This window comes from Musca domestica, unplaced genomic scaffold (genome assembly GCF_030504385.1).
Source record: "Musca domestica strain aabys unplaced genomic scaffold, Musca_domestica.polishedcontigs.V.1.1 7, whole genome shotgun sequence".
Classification (NCBI taxonomy): Eukaryota; Metazoa; Arthropoda; class Insecta; order Diptera; family Muscidae; genus Musca; species Musca domestica.
In genome coordinates this window covers 3,143,376-3,149,643 of record NW_026712383.1, presented here as the reverse complement: position 1 = coordinate 3,149,643, position 6,268 = coordinate 3,143,376, and the positions used below count along the sequence as shown (strand labels likewise).

Genomic DNA, 6,268 nt, shown 5'->3' with positions numbered 1-6,268 from the left:
CCTGACTACAAGACAGAAATAGATTGTAGAAGAATAGGAAACCTTAAACGAGACATCCCAGCAAAAACATCCACTAGGAAATAAAACTTTACTTAAAAATAATTTCGACACTAAATTTGCTTACAATTTTACGCGTGTTAAGAATATGTATTCGAATATTCTAATGTGTTGCAAAACTTAAATAATAACAACAAATAAAAAACTTTAAGTTAAGTTTAAATACCCTCCAACATTTGGTACATATATTTTAAAATGAAAGTATCTGGATACAAACATGTTCCATGTTAATCTTAAGTTCTAGTGAGATTGGCAGAAGAATTCAGTTAAATTTTTAAAATACAATAAAGTCGGGCCACAACAAAGCGGGGAAAATTCTCTAACATGTACTATTTCAGGAGATATGGAAAAGACATCTCATAATTGACTCTTGCCGAAAGTATTATCAACAAATACTACTTTGTTTACTTTCAAGTCGCGACATTATCTTTCCAATGTACTTCAGTGTTTATCTTTTTTAACACAATTTAATGGCTTTTTTTTGTTTATTAGATATGTGATAATACCATAGACAAATAAAGGTATAGACTAAAAAGCTTTAAAATTTACCCCTTCCGGCAGATGTCACTCTGGTTTATCGTGGGCCAGTGAAGTCACTCAGGGCTAGTGAAGTCACTCGAGTTCGAAAACAATTTATTCATTTTTCTGCTATTTAAGCTTTATATTTTTATATTTCACAACATATTTGGGTCATGTCAATGTAAACAAAGTCACTGTTTAGATTTTAATTGATAAATAGTAATAAATCATAAAAATATTCAATATTTTGTATTTTGAGAGAATTGAGTGAGTCCACTGAACCTCTCTTACAGCATGAACGACATCTATTGAAATGTTTTTTCGAAGATAACAGATGAGACAACTTTTTAGTATATACCTTTATTTGTCTATGATAATACCACAAAAACATTTTCCATTGCAATTCACTTAATGCTATATGTAAACACACTCGGAACTATTGAAGCAATTTTTACCTCCAACAAAGAGGTTGTGGTTAGAATGCATTATTATAAGTACGTTAATCATACATTTTGTATATATAGGATTTTACACAAAGACTGCAGAGTTAATATTAAACATACCTATAAACCACATAAGCTGAATATAATTACGAATTTATAGAGTTTTTTTAGTTGTCAATAGAAATAAATATACAATCATCACTGTGCCATTATTTTCGCAAGTTTATGCTACATCATACTCTATTAGGCCTTAACATTAAACAATATTTACGACTGCCTTTGTTTGGGTTAAATTTTAAATTGAAACATTATGACATATTTTATATATGGCTTGATAATAAGTGTTATAAATACCAAATTCTCAGGTATTCCAAGAATAGCCAATTGATAAGTAATCCATTTGGTGTAAAAATAAATAATGAACGAGATTTAGAGTTAACAAGTTTATAGCCAACTGAACAAAACTCAAAATAAGTGGAACCAATTCAACATTATTATATTCGCATGGTTCGAATATAATCCATACCAATTTTCCATTTTTTTTTTTAAAACCACTTGTTTGATTTTTTTAGAGTTCGTCTAAAATTTTTACAGTTAATTTTTGATGGATATTTCATAATTTTTCTCTTGCGTGTCGAGCTTATTATGACCTATTGATGGCATTGAAAATTGGAATCTAGCGAAGCCCCACGTTAAAACCAGGATGCGACGCGTTTCGCCGTTGGTTAAATGGCTCAATAGGCATATAAGATTCTATTTTAATGGCTATATGAAGATCAATTAGTAAGTCTTTTTAGACTATCCGAAAACAATATATGCATGTGGAAAAAGAGATCGCAAACAGGAATTTATTTGAGTGTTTGAGTTTTCGAGAATGACACTAACAGAAGTTCGTTTTAATAAAAGGCTAAAAGGAAATAATTATTGGTAAAACGATAAGTGACAATCAAAAGGGAACTTTACAAACTACAAAAGACATCCCGAAAATATACGACCAGAAGGGAATACTTATTTATGTACAACCAGAACTTAGACTTTTGAAGATTTCCAGAAAGGATTCTTCAAAGAAACTCAGAAAGAAGTATTTATTGACCCCGAAGCAAGCCTTTTTATGAACTACAAAAAGTAAGCCTTTATATATTATCCAAAGAAAGTCTTAATGGACTATCCGAAGAGAGTTCATAAATGCATTCTGACCAAAAGAAATTAATTAAAAAATAAATTCTTGAGTATTTACAAACATTCAGTTTATAGTTTCTATGGGCCTCTTATGGTCGCCCATAGAAACTATAAACTGAATGTCATCATAATCGACAAAAAGGTACAAAATGTTAGTTTTTTATAAAACACCAAGAAGAAAAGTCTTTTTAAATGATCTAAAGAGTGTCTATGTGGACCCTGGCCAGAGTGGGTTCTTAAAGAAATCCAAAAAGAAGTCTTTATACAACACAGAGGTAGTCCTCACAGCCAATCAGCAAAGTTTTATACTTAGGGATAAGAAAGTTTTCTACAAATACAAAATAGTTATAAATGAGATATAAATGATAGGGAAAAAAGGAGCCAAATAGGACAACAGGAAGGGAGACTTTATAAAATACCAGAGATGGACAAGGAAACCGTTATATATGACCAGGCGAGTTTTTAGATTTATATATACGTCTTTCGACGTGGAGGAGAGGGTTTAATAGATTGCCAGAAGGATAAAACAAAAAAAAAGGAAATATTTATAGATAACTAACATGGAAGAATTTTCAGTATTTATAAACCAACAGCAGGGACTTTTTTATAGAAGACCGGAAAAACGTTTTGATGAACGACTAGATGGAAGACTTGATAAACGGACTATGCTCAATTTTTAGACCTAATAGTCTTATGGGCGATAAAAAAGTGTAATTATCGAATTCACGAAATATTCTGCATAAAATAGCATGTTTCTATTTAAATATACAGTATTCGACAATAAGTTCAAAGTGTTGCACATGGAATATAAGATGAGATAAAAGGTTTAAAAAAGGTTTGCTATGATAGATTTAACAAATTTAACAACTCTTACTTATTCCAAATTGGCTGGAAGAGATCCGAAATTAATAAACAAATATACAATTTTTCCATATTTTATATGGAAATGTTCATATTTTATCCATGTTTGGTGACAAGGAAGTAATTTAATGGGAATAAAAAAGTCATGAATTTTACAAAATCATGCGGCTAAGATGCTGTTAATTTCGCATGTGGATCATGTCTTTTGCAAGATCCTCAGAAGTGAATATAAAGAATTCATTAAAATATAGAGAACAGAATGTTTCCTTCATGACCCCATGTGAACTGTTTATTCTGAATAAATTTAATTCTTTTTTGGTGGGAAAACTCTCGTTACCAGATAATGGATTTACAAACCAATTACTGGCAGTCAAGCAAATCAGTCGAAAGCATTAGTTTTGATTTTAGAGCTATTGAGTAGAATTTATGTATACGTTTTACGATTACAATCACGATTATAATTCGGTATTTAGAGTTCGGGGTGGCTTCTGAATCCTGTGACAGAACAATGTGTACAAGCTCCACGGTAATTTTTGGATTTAAGACACATTTTCCAAAAGATTTGTTTAAAATTCGGCGTATGTGGTTGGTGATGGGATATACATCTGACGGAAGAACACTGTCTATATAGGTCCACATTTTACTATTTCAACCATAAAACGGCACAACTAGGTATTGTGTACTTTAATGACTTTAGCCACATATTTTAAACGAAAGTGCTTCAAATTTGATAATTAATATATCCCATATAACTTTATCAGACAATTCCATTAGTATCTGCAAATAAAATTAAATTAGTTTCAATATTGAATCCCGATACTTTTATTTAATAGTGTTCTTTACCTCAAAATGAAGGATATTCAAAATTCGGCCCGGCTGAACTTCATGCTTTTTATTTGTTTATTTTGTGCGCTAGTAGGATATGCCTCGGAACCACCAACTATTGCGAACCTAAAATAATTATTCGGAAGATTAATTTACTCTCATAGAGAACATATGTTTCATCGAAAGAGTTATAAAGAGAATGATAATAATATAGAATAATAGTAGAAATTGTGAAAATGTGGTGCAAGTAATATTAGTCTGTTATACAAATACGACATGACCTACCGCAAACTGCGAATCCATTTTCAAATGAACAATCAATACATCTAAATTATAGCTCAGTCATGCCAAATAAATCTAGTCAATTGTGAATTAAATTCACATAATAATAATAATAATAATATAATTTAACAAAACATGTTCATACCGTACGCATTTGGCCGGCATTAAGTGATATTGTTGTTTACTTTGTATGGCAGTTTTATGAGCCGTTAGCCAGCAGTTTGATAACAAACCATTTATTATGGTGCGAATATAACGTCCATATAAACAATTAGGTATGTAAAACACAAGCATACGCACATTTAGTTAAATGCAAACTATTTGCATTGGTCCTAATCAAGCGTTGGATACTTTGGATGTCAACTATTCAACAGCTACCCATTTCTATGAATAGCGTTTGGAGTTTATGGCTAAAGTGCCATAAGTAATTACAATTGTTATGTGCGGCGTGTTTCCAAGTGGCCAGTGTGTCTGTCGCTCGGTCGACTGGTTGTCTTATCTAAATGCGTGATCAAAACATTGCATTTGGGAAGTGGTAAAATTAGTTGACAATTTTCTAATGCAAATAACAGCAATACAAACTGAAAGCAGACTATCGGACAGACAAGTGGACGAACTGACCGACTGTCAGTAGTAAGACAGCGTCCAAATGTAGACATCATGCAAACATTTTTGTGGGCTTTTTGCAAAATAGGATTTCATTAATTTAAATCACACATTTAACCTCAATTTGCAAAAAAAAAAAAAACTTATCATACTCGGGCACTTTTCAATCAGCTTTCTGCCTGTCTGTCTGCCCATCTCTCTGATGTGTAGGAGGTGTAATAATAAATATGGACATTACGTATGTTTAGATACACTTACACTTGTACTTATTTAGCTATGACGTTTCTACGCAAATATAAGTGTGCAAGATGTTTGTAATGAATCTATTTTTAAGTGACACTTGATAGCATTGAATAGCATGAATAATTTACCATTTATGACATTTAGTGTTTGTGTTTTGACATACTAATAAAACAAACAGAGAATGCATGAAAAGTAATGGACAAAATCTGGAATACCAAACAAATAAAGTCATGGTATGCCGAGATAATATTAGAAATTGTATGGATGTCATCTATATCCATAAAATTGTAAAACATGACTGACTGCTGATCGCTCCGTAAAAACTACTAAGTCTAGAATCTTGAAATTTTATTGGTGCGTAGGATGTTTTAGGTATCACACATTAAATACACTGTAATAATAACAAGTTGCTTCTTCAACGTTGACTTCCATTACATGCGGTTTCTACAAGATGCGACCGCTTTAATTGGCGTATTGGAATACAACATTGAAGCATTTTTTCGTGAGATATCGGCCGAAATGTTAGAAAGGGTATGCCAAAGTTGGTCTAAGCGGATGGACGATTTGAGACGCTGTCACTGTCAATATCTGCATGAAATAATCCTTAAACATTAAATTATATGAACCGCACTATTAACTCAAAAAAGATCTCATGTATTTGTATGAATTTTATGTGATTATTTTTTAAACTTTAATATGGCTCTTAAAAATTACCCTTTACTTTGGCATGTGGGTATTATAAAGGCCTAACAAATAAAATGATTCGCACTAAAATGGGTATTGTGCTTTGGATTAGGAAACATAAAGACGAAAATTTTTGATTTTTTGTTTTGTATAAAAAATAGACAAATTTAAGGTAGATTCTGAACTATTGACTATAGATACCATTTATAGATTGTTGGTTGTCCATATGAATGGGCAAATAAAACAGGTATTTTGAATAAATGTACAAAATGCTCTCGTATGTATACTTTGTTGTGGACAGTTGAACACTGAGATGATTTTCTTAATAAATTTTTACAATTTTTGGTAGAATTACATTTTTTGATATTTTATTTATAGTTTACTTTTGATAAGTAGGATGCTTTTGCAAAAACAAACTCGAAAAAATGATATTTTATATCTATATCATAAACCAATTACAAAATATAAATTTTTAATAATTGCTGTTTTTTCAGATTTAATCGTGTGAATATACAATTTTTCGAAGGTAAGTATTCAGAATATGGCAGAAGAATAGAGGTAGCCTCATT

General features: G+C 31.1%; 1 long non-coding RNA gene across 1 annotated transcript in view; it reads right to left on the bottom strand.

Moving 5' to 3' along the window:
* Positions 1–214: 214 nt before the first annotated feature.
* The window catches only part of LOC109613128 (uncharacterized), a 55,278-nt gene continuing 49,224 nt past the window's right edge, over positions 215–6,268 (bottom strand). The window contains exons 6-7 of the long non-coding RNA XR_009343930.1: positions 3,903–4,010; positions 215–3,836 (exon numbers count right to left, since the gene is read on the bottom strand). This is a non-coding gene — a long non-coding RNA (uncharacterized LOC109613128). The remainder of the gene's footprint in view (positions 3,837–3,902; positions 4,011–6,268) is intronic.